General features: G+C 41.7%; 1 pseudogene across 1 annotated transcript in view; it reads right to left on the reverse strand.

Annotated features, from left to right (window-relative positions):
• The window catches only part of LOC149049771 (anoctamin-4-like), a 19,283-nt pseudogene extending 6,060 nt beyond the window's left edge, over positions 1-13,223 (reverse strand). The window contains exons 1-9 of the transcript XR_016183387.1: positions 13,170-13,223; positions 12,488-12,548; positions 11,966-12,048; positions 11,448-11,585; positions 10,721-10,882; positions 10,360-10,396; positions 9,967-10,078; positions 6,080-6,131; positions 5,537-5,619 (exon numbers count right to left, since the gene is read on the reverse strand). The product of XR_016183387.1 is annotated as an anoctamin-4-like (transcript). The remainder of the gene's footprint in view (positions 1-5,536; positions 5,620-6,079; positions 6,132-9,966; positions 10,079-10,359; positions 10,397-10,720; positions 10,883-11,447; positions 11,586-11,965; positions 12,049-12,487; positions 12,549-13,169) is intronic.
• Positions 13,224-14,966: the final 1,743 nt, after the last annotated feature.

Raw genomic sequence — 14,966 nt, forward strand, 5'->3', positions numbered from 1 at the left:
AGATCCTGTCATCATTTACCAGCGGAAGAAGGTTACGATGAGGCTCGTAGGCTTTTGAGAAGGAAGTATGGTGACGATTATCGCATAGCATCCGCTTACGAGATGAAGGCCCTCGACTGGCCGAGCATAAAGGCAGAAGATGGTGTGGCTTTGAATCGTTTCTCAGTCTTTCTCGCAAGTTGCAAGAACGCATTGACAGGTAGCCAGTACATTTCTAAGTTTGATCAGCCAGGAAACATTCAAAAGTTGGTGCTCAAGATTCCTTACAGCATGAGAGAAAGATGGCGTCGCTTAGCTGATGACATCATGGACAGACAGTTAAGGCCAGTACAGTTTAGTGACTTCGTCGCCTTTGTAGATCGCGAAGCACGAATACTAACCAACCCAGTCTTTGGCAAGATATCCGATACCGTAAGATCGGCGCCTGGTCAGCGGTCCTATGGTGGCAAGACATCCAATCCCAAGAATCTCAGTCTCTTAGCACATGTAGGCGATAGTGAAGGTCATACCAGTGAAACTGTTCCGCAGGGTGTAAAGGAGCCATGTCAACGCGCCGATGGAGAGCAGAGACCTCAGACTCGCAAGGTTCAGTCAACTGGAATCGATCAGGGTCCCTCACAAGGGAAAAATCGGTGTCTCTATTGTAGCAGAAACCACGCCCTTGAGGATTGTCAATCATTGCGGTGGAAACCCTACCAAGAGAGAATTCAATTCCTGTTGTCCAAAAAGCTGTGCTTTGGATGTTTATCCACCGAACATGTCGCAAAGTTTTGCCCGCAGAGGAAAAATTGCAAGATTGCGAACTGTAAAGGACGGCATCCTACTGTTTTACATACAAGCCCTCGTGAGAGACCAGCTGTCGACGTTGGAGTGGGTACGGAAGACGTAATCAGCACTCAAGTTTGCAGTCACATGGTAAAAACGGGCACCAGTGCCAACAGTGAGACTTCAGGAGAGGGTCGTAGGACAGGCATGGCCGTAATACCAGTTAGAGTAAGAGCGAAAGATAGTGATAAGAGCGTCATCAACTACGCCTTCCTGGATAACGGTAGCAACTCCAGTTTCTGTTCTGAATTGCTCATGAAGCAGCTCGGGATTAATGGTCAGCAAGTTAAGATATCCCTGTCTACTCTTGAGAAGAAAAATAGCATCACCAACAGCTTCCTGGTTCGCGACCTTCTTGTATCCGATTTGGACGAGAACGAGTGGATTAGCCTCCCGACCCTTTATACCAGGCCGGAGATTCCTGTGTCCAGCAGCGACATTCCAACTCAGGATGACGTTGATCAGTGGCCCCACTTGCAAGGAGTTTTTCTGCCTCGTCTCGACGCTGAGGTTGGCCTTTTGATTGCTAGTGACGTTCCCAAGGCTCTCGATCCACTTGATATCAAACACAGTCAAGACGGTGGTCCTTATGCTTCAAGAACTCGAATCGGCTGGGCGGTAAATGGTCCCTTAGGCCGTCGTCACCATAGTTCACGGTCATCCACTTTTGTTGCTAAAGTCGATCACCGGCTCCAACAGATGATAGAAGACTTCTACAATCGCGATTTTACCGATCCCACCGCTGATAGCAAGACAGAGATGTCTCAAGACGAACGTAGATTTATGCAAATCGCCGAACAGACGGTGGAGTTGAGAAATGGGCACTATCAAATCTCTTTACCTTTTAAGGATCGCCAAACGCCTGGACCCAGCAACAAGGCTCAGGCCTGGCAGCGCGCCATTTGGTTGAAGAAAAGGCTGGAAAGAGACCCGAAGTTGTATCAAGATTATAAGGCCTTTATGGAAGACATTCTCTCCAAAGGATATGCACGCAAAGTGTCCCCTAATCAGAATAGCCCCGCGAAGGGCACCGCCTGGTACATACCGCACCATGGTGTTTACCACCCTCGCAAGCCAGGAAAGGTCCGCGTCGTGTTTGACTGTTCGGCCAAATTCATGGGAAAGTCCCTCAATGACATGCTGTACAAGGGCCCGGACCTAACTAGTTCGCTTGTAGGAGTCCTGTTGAGGTTTCGTGAAGAGAGAGTGGCCGTCATGGCGGACATAGAGTCCATGTTCCACCAAGTGAGAGTTCCCGATCCTGACAGTTCCTTTCTGCGTTTTCTTTGGTGGGAGGATGGCAACATGGCGCGCGAATTACAAGAATTTCAGATGGTCGTTCACTTGTTTGGAGCCATTTCATCACCGGCTTGCGCAAACCTCGCACTCCGCAAGACAGCAGAAGATAATCGTCACAGCTTCCCTCCTGACGTCATTAACACAGTTAAAAGAAACTTTTATGTTGATGATTGCTTGAAGTCCCTCCCTGGCGAGCAGAAAGCCATTGAGCATGTTGGCAGTTTATGCAGTTTACTATCACGTGGTGGTTTCAAGCTAACCAAATGGGTCAGCAATAGTCGTGATGTTCTGCAAGCTATCCCTGAGAAGGAGCGAGCAAAGGACATCAAGGACATGGACATAAGGAAGGAAGAGTTGCCTGTTCAGCGAGCCCTGGGAGTTCAATGGTGTGTAGAATCCGACTCGTTCCGCTTCAGAGTCAACATTAGCTCCCGTCCACCAACGCGTAGGGGTATCTTGTCTCTAGCGAGTGCTATTTTCGATCCGTTGGGATTCCTGGCACCGTTCGTTCTGACCGCGAAGGAAATCCTTCAAGATCTTTGTCGCATTAAGCTAGGATGGGATGACGAGATCCCGACTGAGTACGCTGCACGTTGGGAAAATTGGCTAGCAGATGTTCCAAAGCTCTCGGAGTTTGCTGTGAGTCGCTGTTTAAAGCCAGGATTTTGGTCCCGTTAAATCCAGTCAGCTACATCACTTCTCTGATGCCTCAGAAGCAGCTTATGGCTCAGTGACTTACCTTCGACTGCTTAGCCATGAGGACCGAGTTCATTGTTCCTTCCTGTTTGGAAAATCACGCGTTGCTCCTTTGAAAACTATCTCTGTTTCTCGTTTAGAGCTCTCGGCCGCAACCGTTTCTGTGCGACAAGACAAGATGCTCAAGGAAGAGCTGGAGATGCCTCCTAATTGTGAATCCGTGTTTTGGTCAGACAGCATGTCAGTGCTTCGTTATGTGAAGAACGAAAGTACGCGTTTCCACACGTTTGTTGCCAATCGGGTTGCCGTACTACGAGAGGGCTCAAGTCCAGATCAGTGGCGCTATGTGGAAGGTGTAGCGAATCCTGGAGATTGCGCTTCAAGAGCGCTGACTGCCAAAGCATTGTTGAGCTGCCAAAGATGGTTACTGGGGCCGGAGTTTCTTTGGAAGTCAGAAGAAGATTGGCCTAGGAACCCCTTATCCCTTGGATGTCTTCAAGACGGAGACCCGGAAGTGAAGATGGTTTATAAGGTTTGTCACGCTTCTGTTTCCGAGTCGGAGCATCCTTTGGTTGAGTACTTTCAACGCACGTCTTCCTGGCACCGATTGAAGAAGTCAGTTGCATGGTTTTTACGATACCTTGGAAACTTGAAAAGGTCAAGTAAACGCGGAAAATCGAGAGAGCCGATCCTTTCAACTCCCATCCTTTCTTTACCACCAATTACCGTTACGGAGTTGGCAATTGAGGAGCTAGAAATCCTCAGGAACGTCCAGCAGTTCAATTTTCCGGATGAGCTTGAGCTGTTAAGCAAGTCTGAAAACGGTACGCAAGTCAAGAAAAGCAGCAGCCTTCGAAGTCTGGATCCAATCTTAGTGAACGGCGTCTTACGTGTCGGTGGGAGGTTAAGTCTAGCGTCCACTGCATTTGAGGCCAAACATCAGATTATTTTGCCCAAGAAGGATCACGTGACCAACCTTGTAGTAGAATATTACCACCAGATCTCCGGTCACTCTGGAAGAGAGTACGTTATCAGTCTTGCTCGCGAGAAGTTTTGGATCGTAAACGCAAGTTCTGTTGTCAGGAAAGTTCTTTCGAAATGTTTCAGTTGCCGGCGGCGTCAAGGCCCGTTCTGTGAGCAGAAAATGGCTGACCTTCCCGTGGATCGTGTTACCCCAGGTCAGCCACCTTTTACATCTGTCGGCATTGATTGTTTTGGTCCTCTTCAGGTACGCCGTGGGCGAAGTCTTGTGAAAAGATATGGGGTCATTTTCACGTGTCTTTCTATCCGCGCGGTTCACATTGAAGTGGCGCACAGTTTGGAAACTGATTCTTTCCTGATGGCGCTCAGAAGGTTTATAGCAAGAAGGGGCCAGGTAAAGGAGATCAGATCCGATAATGGTACCAATTTCACCGGCGGAGAGAGGGAGCTCAGGGAATCCATCAACGCGTGGAATCACAACAAGATTCACGAAGCTCTACTTCAGAAGGGTATCAAGTGGAACTTCAACCCCCCCCCTATGGCTCCCATTATGGAGGTGTTTGGGAGCGCTGCGTTCGAACAGCGCGCAAGGTCCTTCGAGCTTTGCTTCAAACTCAAACTGTTGACGACGAAGGTTTAGTCACCCTCCTATGCGAAGTGGAAAGCATCATTAATGGTCGTCCAATCACCACAGTTTCAGGTGACCCCAATGATCCGGAGCCCCTTACACCAAACCATTTGCTTCTTTTACGCTCGGAACCTCAGATGCCCCCTGGGTTATTCCAAAAGGAAGACTCCTTCTCTCGGCGCAGATGGAGACAAGTGCAATATCTCGCAGACATCTTCTGGAAGAGATGGTCTAAGGAGTACTTGCCTCTGCTCCAAAGTAGGCAGAAATGGACGACGATTCGCAAGAACCTGGCCGTTGGGGATATTGTTCTAGTGAGCGCCGAAAATTGCCCTCGCAATTCATGGCCCCTTGGTAGAGTGGTAGAAGTCTTCGCCGACAAGAAAGGTTTGGTGCGCCATACCAGAGTGAAAGTAAAAGGAGCAGTTTTGGAGAGGCCAATTGACAAGCTTTGCTTGCTGATAGAAGCTTGAACTTTCCCTTTGGAGTTATTTTCTGTGCAATTTTCTGAATTCAGGAGAAGAGAACATTAAGAACACTTAGGAAGACACTTAGATCTTTAATTGTTTAATTTAAGTGCCTCGCGTGTGCTCCTCACTTATGGGGCCGGTATGTTAGATCCAAGTGTAACATTTTTTTTGATTATTCGTTCTTGCCTAATTTGTTTTTCCTTGCGTACGCAAATTAGTTTATACTTCCTTTCGTTCATTTGTTTAGTCTTCTTTTTTGGCGTTAATTTAGGTGTTCATCTCTTTCTGTCAGTTTTCGTGCTCTCGTTAGCGTTTCCGTGCTGTTTCATCTTCATTAGCGCCTTTCTATAGTTTTATTTTCCGCATGTTCTAGCGTATTTGAATATCGTAGTTTGTCAGTACAGTTGGTGAGTTCAGTTTGGTTCGCGCTTAGCGCAGTTCTGTTTAGTTTGTTTCTAGCCTCTTCGCGTTATTCGCAGTCCTCTTTACAGAAGTTTTCTCTGGCCAAAACAATTTTCAATCCACACTCTTAGTATCAAGCACGTTCGGCTCCAATAAATCTTTTTCTTTTTATTTGGTGTGTGGTGTTATTATTCAAGGCCAGGAGTCTTGCAGGTTTATGGCAGTTTCAATTTCAATAAAATTATTGAAGATCTGCTTTTCAACCATGATAACTGCCAGCTGAACCAAGAGCTCAAATAAACAACCTGCCGGATTACACTACCAGAACAACATAAAAATGAACTCAGAATTCTCCTTTACAACTGCTCTATGTTTGAAAGATATTTTCAGTTACTTTTATGCCCTATTTTTCTTTCTATTTTCTGACTGAAATGAACTAATATTGTCCAAAGGAGGTAAAAAAAGTCAAAAATAAGATTCAAATTGTTAAAGCAACTATTTTCAAGTCGGCAAACCTTGCATTGTCAAATTTAACGAACATCACATAAACCCTTACGATATAAATTCTAATCAAACGCGTCCTTTTTAAACTGGTCCAACTAATGGGACCAAAGGCGAAAAACAATATTTACTTCAATTACAAACAATGTCTAAAGACGATCTTTCCTTCCTTTTCTCGCAAATTTTTGACGACAGTACCGTCTGATTAACCCAATGCAGCTTTAAATACCCATAACTGTCACAAAAAAAACTTTACACATCGAATACTTTTTCTTACCTCTTCTTGTCGAAAACCAAATATCCTGTTAAATTCTGCTGGCCTTCCAGGGCTGAAAACAAACATTTTTTGTCAGCGCAGTTCTTTCTTCCAGAGGGACGAAAATTGTTATCCCCGTAGGTCTGTTCAGTACCATTGGCCGTTTTTATACTAGAGGACGCATTATCCGTCCAGACGGATAATGCGTCTCTTGTGGTATGCGTCTAGTGTAAAGACGGGACGAATAACAAGACGAACTACGAAAGACGAACGAGATATTAAAAGGGTTGTCAAAAAGCGCCGGCGACCGGCGATATCGCCGGCTAATTTTTCAGTTGCGCCGGCTACAGTTCGTCGGTTAAAAAAAAAAAAATAGAAAACTGAAGGAAAAAAGAAAGGTTTTGAATCTACTGAAACCAAGAATGAAGTGCCTCATATTGTCGGAAGTACTGTAATGTTAGAGGGCACGGTAACGAATCTTGCAATCTGATTGGTTCTTTACCCGGTCAGTATTTTCCTATCTCTGCCCACGGGCCACGGTAACGCTTTCGTGAGTCGCCGAGTACATCCCAACTTTCGTTGTCATTTTTCATAAATATACCTCGTTTTCTGGCTGGGCTGTATTTTTAAAAAACAAACACGTCGGTCACTACCTCAAGCCGATAAATAACTTATGAATCCTCTCTTTTCTCTCTATCAAATCACTTTGGTTGACAGAAAATTTGAATGAATTTGTATAAACAATAGTGTCATTACGTTGGTTGACAAGCGGCCTAAAAACCGTCTGCAATTAATTTTAATCGTTCACAAAAAGTACCCAGAAAGTTGAAACGTGAGGTATTTGGTTACAGTTAAACTGAACGATGGAACTTTCATTCATTTAATATCTGAATTTTCTCGAGCAATTTGTTCATAGTGAAAGAGCGAGCGAAGTTTTAAATTCTACAACAAATATACGCTCCTGGTGAGTCTTTCCAATTCCGTTCAATTTGGACATTTGTACCTTAAATTGCACAACAGAAATTGAAGGAATTTTTTGAGAAAAGGCCGCATTACATTCCCTTGTGTCTCGTTGGAGTGTGCCGTTCGAATTTAGTTTTTGTGAAGGAAAGATCAGAGTTAAACACGCCATTACAGCAAACAAACGAGCAAACTCTCACAACTTCAAAATAAAAAAAAATTGAATTTACTCACAATTACTTTCCTCGCCGTTTACTTAATGAACAGAGGTAAATCTTCGTACATGAATGAGTGGTCGATGAGAGTGAATAATACTTTCCGTTAGATCATTAACTGATTTTGAAGAAAACATTGTCGTGACAGTCCTTGCCAAACTAGTTCTGTTGGTTTTCAAATGTTCCTACGCTTTTTTTTTTCTTGCGCGCTCTCTAATTGACAGGTGTCAGATTGTGACAGATACTTGTAAAAATAATGTTTCAAAGTTTGTTTGGAAGCCTTTTAAATCACCTTTATCGTTACGGAAATGAAAATGTTTCGCTGAGGCATCTCTCTTAAATTTCAAAAATTGTTCAGTTTATGGAAGATCTTGCCGTATTTACGGGCATAAATCATTCGGGTTCTTTCGGAAAGAATTTCGTCAAGTTTAAAAACAATAAATATGTTATTTACCGGCTAAGGGTCGGTCCGTATGGTGAAAAACTGTGACCTCGGTCTTGAAAATACTGCCCGAGGCCGTAATATCTCGTTCGTCTTTCGTAGTTCGTCTTGTTATTCGTCCCGTCTTTACACTAGACGCATACCACAAGAGACGCATTATCCGTCTGGACGGATAATGCGTCCTCTAGTATAAAAACGGCCAATGGTACTGAACAGACCTACGGGGATAACAATTTTCGTCCCTCTGGAAGAAAGAACTGCGCTGACAAAAAATGTTTGTTTTCAGCCCTGGAAGGCCAGCAGAATTTAACAGGATATTTGGTTTTCGACAAGAAGAGGTAAGAAAAAGTATTCGATGTGTAAAGTTTAAAAACAATAAATATGTTATTTACCGGCTAAGGGTCGGTCCGTATGGTGAAAAACTGTGACCTCGGTCTTGAAAATGCTGCCCTCGGCCTACGGCCTCGGGCAGTATTTTCAAGACCTCGGTCACAGTTTTTCACCATACGGACCTCCCAGCCGGCAAATAACATATATGTATTTCGGAACACTTCTCAATGATTTTCACTAGATGTAATCCGATGCCCGCCGACATGACTAGACGCAAAATGATTGCCTGTTGTTTTCTGTGTGCTAATTAGATTAGTTTGTTTTCCGAATTTCTTGAATTCGCTGATGCTTGGTACTTATATGGTGCCTCACTTAACAACCAAATGGGAAATGATCTTGAACTAGCGCTCTCTAAGTCATTTGCACTTTAATACAATTCTGCAATTCACCGTTGTCTTGATAAGCAACCGCACATCACGTCAGATAATTTCTCACGGTCAAAGACGATAAAGATTTCAAGTTGTACTGATGGCAAGATAGCAACGATATTTTTTAGTCACAGGTAAAATTAAAAGAAGATGAAATCCTGTTTGGAACCAGTACTCTCTTTCAATTCTACACTTACTGTACACTTTGAAGGAAGTACTCCAAATTTTTTTCTTTCGCGAAAAAATATGTGCTGTGTGTCACATGTGAGAAGTGACTACTAAATTGTTTTTTTGAACTCTCTGATAAAAATGATTAATTCTTCTTAGTGGTAAAAGGAATGTTAACTTTTGCCGGTTAAAATAGTGAAAACATATAAAAATTGCTCCAAGGAGAGGCAATTTCAGCTGGTGGAAAAACCCTACATTCGTTTTGCTTCAGAAGGCTTCGCCCCCTGGACCTCCAACGGGGCAACGCCCCTGTACCCCGCTGGGGGGCCTGAGCGGCCCTCAGACCCCCCGGCCCAGCGTGGGCCTTTTGGCCCCCAGTGCCGCCTACTTTCTTACATTCTTCTTCTACTTCAAATCTTTTTGACAACCCTGCATTTTTAAAATTATGCATAAAAAATCTGTCTCACCCTAAACAGATAACTTATAATTGTCAGTCGAAAATATTCTTAAAATATGATTCAATACGTTCATTCTACCGCTGTGATGCCAAACAATTTTTAATGTGTTTAACGCTTCTATGTAAAGAGATAAAAGTTCCTACTGGTAATTATGTAAAACTATTTTTCTGAAGATATTTTTACTTTTGATGTGAATCGCGACGTTTCAATGGCTTAGTGCGAGTTTTCTTTACGTGATGAGGTCGAGTGTATACGAGTCACCTTCTGAAACATTATGCTCCAATGTGGTGGGCTGTTTCTTAACAGCTTAGCGCGTTTCGAAGATTCGCTGTAACACGGCTCTCCTGTTGTTGTTTTTGATCGTCAGTATCACAACACAGCATCACAAAGAAACAAGACAACAGCAGAACCGTGCAACAGCAAATGGGTGAGGGAAGATCACGATCTGCATCTCATTCGAAGAGCCTAAATCGTGAGAAAAACAATGACACTTAAGGCTGACGGGAAAAATCCCGGATAGTCGGTGATTTCAAAATTTCTCGATGATTCCAGAGTTTTCTAATTAATGAAACTCGAAATCGTAGACATTCCGATTGTCTGATGATTGGCGAAAAATAGAACAGACACCACTTCATTTGGGACTCGGGGCTACAGGAGCCAAGGAATGGTAGCAAATTAAAACTAACGACAGTTCAAAATAGGAGTTTTCATTAACCTTCGGTAATCGCGGATCATCGCAAAAATCTGGGTTGCGTCAGTAAAAAAAAGCGCTCTCGATTTAACCGATTTGTCGTCAGTCATCCCAGACAATCGAAAATGTCTACGATTTTGAGTTTTCTTTCTTAGGAGAACTCTAAGTAACTTTTTTCCCATTGTTGCCATTAGATTACTCATGACATAAACTCACCTGAGTTTAAAAAAAGCAATATAAAAGAGTGACGAATAGAAGTTCACAAACTGGAAAAGGTACATCTTAAATGAAAAGATGTCTTCAAGCTCCGTCTGGGTGCGAGGCATCTCTGAAATAAAAACAGATGATGAATTTAACCCTATCCTCATTGCCTCCTACTTTGTTAGCTTTCGACGCCGCATGCCAACGCAGTTTAGAGGTACGGAGGGATTCGGCTACTAATTTTAAATTTAAAAATTCTTATGTAATGTGTAATGACCACAACGTGCACGAGTACAGTAGTAGGGTTAAGGTCAGTTAAAAGATCGGATGCACTGATGATTCAATATCAGTAAAGTGGTCAATAGCTTAAAGCATGAATGAAGGTCAATTCATTTTCTACACACGTACCCCATCGTGTCAAAATCTCAGCCAGTTTTTCGTAAACCTGGAGATAAAATAACATAATTAACAAACAGAAGTCACCTGAGGATCACACTAAATGATCAGTTGTTACTCCAAGGTATAAAACCATCCGCTGAACTTCTACTGTTAACCCTCTAACTCCCAAGATCTGATTGAGAGGTTACATGTTCATCACTTCTGGGAGTTAAAGGGTTAACTAATAAAACTGCTCATTCAAGTAGGAACCATCGCTGTGTAAGAGTCGCAAACGAACATCTACATGATAGGGCAGACAACAAAAATTTACCTCAAGATGTTTACTAGTTGCGTACCGTCTCCATAAAATACGATAACTTTATGCGGGTACCTTGCTGAGGAGCATGATGGTAATGAGATTTAGGAGAGCTGCAGTGCCGGACGTGGCCATGTTTACAGCTCCCATGTTGTAGTCGCTGCTTGCGGCTAACACCGCGTATACTGCAACACGGTATACTACAACAGCAAACACGGCGATGACGACAAGCACCAGCTGCGATACAAAGACCATAATACTATAGATCAAAATTCAGAGCTTCGCTGTTGCACCTCGTATACTCTTTAATAAAACACTACGAGCCATACCGGTGACCAAAAGCCAGTTTTTCTGTCGGTTATAACTAGCTTGTAAAAGACGCCAGGGCTACAGAATTCAGGTAAATCTAGATTTGAAAAGGTCAAATTGTTGCAGTAATATGAGCGTTTCGCCTCGTCCGAGTAGCGACGCCCAATAGTATCAAGGTGGTGGGTGGGTGGGTGGATGCGAACAGTTGACACCATAGGAGGGAAGCAATCTCCCAGCAATCTAGCTGCAACCAACCTCTAGGCACCTGTCATCGCAACACCAACAAACTGGTGCGCGGAATGGACACTCACTCAAAAGAGGGAGGGGGCGAGGGAGGGAGGGAAGGAAGGAAGGAAGGAAGGAAGGAAACAAAGTAGTAAGGTAGTAATGCACATCGATGCCGTTGCGAGGCTCTGGTGAAACTGCTGCATTATCTCGGTTTAAACCTGGCCAAAATCACATTTAGCCTTATTAAACATTATCCAGTTCTTACCGTGAAGATGATGAAACTGAAACTACAAATAAATCTGGGCACTTTCCTCCCAAGCGATATGAAAGGCTCTTCCACTTTCATGATGGGGTTCAAACGCGTCTCCATCGCTACTGCCTCGTACTCGGGACGAGGTTGTTCATAAAACAGAATTGGAGCTTGTACATTTATGGAAAGATGGTCAAATGAAAATCACACTGAACAGGACTGACGGTCAAGTTTTTGCGAGTCTTTTTAAGTAATAAACTGTACCTTGAGTTCAAACGAACACAGTTCAGAGATTCGTGAGATTAATATTAATTGCTTATAACATGCAACAAGATCAACAAAAACGTTTACATTTAAAGCACCATTCACAAAACGAAAGAAAAATCGACACGGAGAAGTAAGTAGTGTGGTTTTTTGTTCCTGGATAAATCCTAAACGGCATAAGCTTACCTTGCCAACCTAATCTTTGCCTTCTTACAAATAATTAACAAAAGTCATAAATAAATACATTGATTGATTAATTAATATCGTACCTCTTCGTCCTCATATCCCAATAGATCCCATTCGTAAGCAATCTCTGCCTGCCGCCTCTTCCAAAACTCAAGAAACATGGTGGCTGTGTAACAAATACACACATGATCATCAGCAAAGTATTGCATTAACATTACGACCCTGAAAGAAAATCAAAGTTTCCTTTCTGTGAAAGTCACAGACAAAATGATCCTATTTATGAAATCTTCGGTAATCAATCCATTTGCTATTTTTTCAACTCTTGAACGGGATGGTTCAATACAAGTTGCCCAAACATTCTGTCAAGTTTCTTTGACTATTCAGCGTCGCCAATAAGTATATACTCCCGGGTGGAGAGAAGCATTCTCAGAGTGAATCATCTCGCCCAACAACTCAATATAATGACCACACCAGGGCTTAAACATTTAGACTTAAGGTTCCACGTGCTAGCCATTTATGAATTGTACAGCTGTCAACAATAGAGCCTCGGGGTCTGACAGTTTACTACACAAGCAATTATTCTTAATAATAAAAAAAGGTCTCACCCCAAATCGACATAAAAATGGCAAAAACCACAGTAAACTCATTGTCAAAAACGTAAGCCACCTGAAGAGAATCAAAGAGGGCATTAGTACATGTAGACGATAAAACTGGATAGATAACTTCTGAAAAACGAACTACAAAGATGAATATTTCCCAGCAAAATAATGTGTTAATCATTACGAATTGTCTCCAAATTCATGTTTATGCTACGTGTAGCCCCTTTAACAAGGGGCAACATCAATTATTAATGGGACAGAGGGCCTCACACTGCGGTCATTTGGTCATCATGGTCAGCAGGAAGAAACTGTGGTGCTTAAATTCAATGTTGCACAAAATTTCTTTCTCTGCTTTCTTCCTTTCTTTCTCCATTTCTGGCGAACATTTCGTGATTTTAACGCTTTAACTCCCATGAGTGACCAAGACAGAATTTTTCCTTACAATATCAATATAATATCAACCAGATAAGTGATAATAATAAAGAAAAATATCAATTTGGGGATAACTAGTTGTTCCAATACTAAATTCTCTGAACAAACAATATAAGAATTGTATGGTTGACTGTGAAGAGAATGACAAATTTGGTTAAGTCGCCAAATAGCGACCTTTAAAAAACTTTAGCAAAGAAGTCGAGGAAGAAGAAAAGAAGGAACTTGAAGTAAGAGGTGAAAATGTTCTTTAAGTCACCTTTGAATAGATGCATGTGTCCGATAAAGACCAGTATGGACAGCGTTTGTCACAGCGAGGGTACATGGGAAAGTTCTTAGACGTATTACAGATGTCTTTCCTAAAGCAAAAGATACATACATACAGTTGGTTTTACGTGTCTGAAAGCCACGTTTACACAAAAATAAAAAAAAAAAAAGTTATTTCTCTGACTTGCGTTTTTTCAGTATAAAACCAGTGATTGCAATACTGTTAACGCTTACCACTGGCAGTAATAGTAAACACTGGATGCACATTATAGTGAAAGTTATGTAAAATAGCACATGTGAATGTATCACCTAGTATATTTTTCTTTTGTTCCATTTCACGACAACTTTAAATAATACTTTAAGATTCCCAGTCCTCAATGAGCCCATTTCACGGCTGATACGAATATAAGGCCTTTACATATGATAGAATGCACATATAGGCCTTGCCAAACTCATCACTTACACAGGAATGTAAGACTCCAGTCTGACAAGTCCATAAATCACACAAACAAGGCCCATGATGGCTGCTGGGAGCAACATCCATGTGTAGAAACCTGTCAAACAGTCAAGAGAGTAACATTTGTTTCATGACACTGTTTTCCTCATTGACATCCAAACTTCATGCATTGTGCAATGTCCTTGAGTCTCACTGGCTGACTAGAATACAGTCATAGCCTTTAATATGTGTTCTTCCAAAAATAAAAATTATATGCAGCCATGATTAAACAGCTGAAACAATAACTTACTTCAATCATATGAGTGCACATGAAATTTGAAGTCATTAATTATATTTACCTAACCAAGCAAAGTAGATTCCAATTTTCTCTCCAAAGTAATCTCTGCAACAAAATTAATGAATAATCGACCAAAACAATTATTAACAACAAAAAATCACACACACACACCTTGAGTTAAACAGTCTTGTGTAAGTGATTTTACCTGATATGATCGAATGGTTGCATTTTGTACCAGCGATGCGCTTTAACCCAGGTGTCAAACAACAGCTGAAATAGCAACAACCCACAAATAAAACTATCATTGATTACCAACTGGAAAACTGGAAAAAACAATGCAATAGAAAAATTTATAACTGCACTTAAAAGAAAATATTGAGAAAAGCTATCAAAAGTTTCAAGTCTGATATATCTGAACACAAGCTTGAGAAGAATATCAAGAGTAGGGGTAGAAGTAAAAATATTTGAGAAGGAGAAAATTCAATGAAAAAACAAACAAACAAACAAAGTTTTCTTTGGTGATTTGACTTGTTCGACTCTAATTTTCCTCTTACAAGTTCCTACAAAATAGGAATTTACCTTAAAACATCTAAAAGCAGGAATGTGATAAGAAGAAAGAAAAAACTTCAGGGGACAAAGTATTGTTTGATTATATAAACTGTAAAAGCTGTATGGTAGACTGGATGGAGAATTGATGTTTACATCTTTGAAAAAAAAAGGTTACATGTACTGTAGCTTGAATGACAAATCAGCTTTGAAAGAAGTTTACAAAACTGATGAAGTGTAAGTTGAAGAGATGGTAATAGGATGGCATAGATTGGGTTACCGATCGTTTCACACCTACAGTCATGTCATACCCAGTTAGTTGAGTCATTTTGTACCCAGCTTGAGTATAAAATGATTGAGTACAAAACGACCATGGGTACCATACCATAGATTTGTTTAGGAGTTTATTAGGTCTGAGTTGTACATACACAATGTACACTGTAAACTTAACAGGAAACAACATATATACACAAAACTAATTAACCTTACGAGGTCTATCAATTTAAAAA

This window comes from Pocillopora damicornis, chromosome 2 (genome assembly GCF_964200805.1).
Source record: "Pocillopora damicornis chromosome 2, jaPocDami1.2, whole genome shotgun sequence".
NCBI classification, from domain to species: domain Eukaryota; kingdom Metazoa; phylum Cnidaria; class Anthozoa; order Scleractinia; family Pocilloporidae; genus Pocillopora; species Pocillopora damicornis.